The sequence below is a fragment of the Haliaeetus leucocephalus genome, unplaced genomic scaffold, assembly GCF_000737465.1.
Source record: "Haliaeetus leucocephalus isolate CR32 unplaced genomic scaffold, Haliaeetus_leucocephalus-4.0 Scaffold162, whole genome shotgun sequence".
Taxonomy (NCBI): domain Eukaryota; kingdom Metazoa; phylum Chordata; class Aves; order Accipitriformes; family Accipitridae; genus Haliaeetus; species Haliaeetus leucocephalus.
In genome coordinates, this window is record NW_010972598.1 from 15,778,844 (window position 1) to 15,779,331 (window position 488).

General features: G+C 71.3%; 1 protein-coding gene across 1 annotated transcript in view; it reads right to left on the reverse strand.

The window, feature by feature from the left end:
* The window catches only part of GCK (glucokinase (hexokinase 4)), a 251,262-nt gene that overhangs the window by 120,692 nt on the left and 130,082 nt on the right, over positions 1-488 (reverse strand). The window lies entirely within an intron of this gene.

Here is a 488-nt window from a genome sequence, read left to right on the forward strand (position 1 = left end):
GACGTCCTCGACAACGTCAGTAGCACGGGGGGGGGGCCGCCACGCCGGAGGGGGACACGACAACGACACGACCCACCGGGGACCCTTAAGCACCTCCCGGGGCCCCACGGCCACCCCCGGGACCCCCGGGGACCACCAAGCCAGGAGTCTTCTCCAAGATGCAGCAGCTGGGAGAGCGACGGCCCCTCAGCGGGCTGGCAGCCATGGCACAGGTGGCCGTCCCCCTCAGCCAGCGGGACCCAGGAGGGACCACGGGTCAGAGGAGCGGCTGCGGCGCCGGCGGTTTCTGTGACCACGGGGATGCCGTTTGAGGACAGAGGTCCCCACGGGGGAGGGACGGGCCCCAGCTCGCCCAGAAGGACCCGGGGAACCAGCACCCACTCAGCCCCCCCTCGGCCCCCAGAAGGGGCTGGAGATCGTCTCCAGGGGCTGGGGGTGACTGTGGCGAGGTCACGCCTGACCAAAGCCGTCACCTGCTACGGTGACAC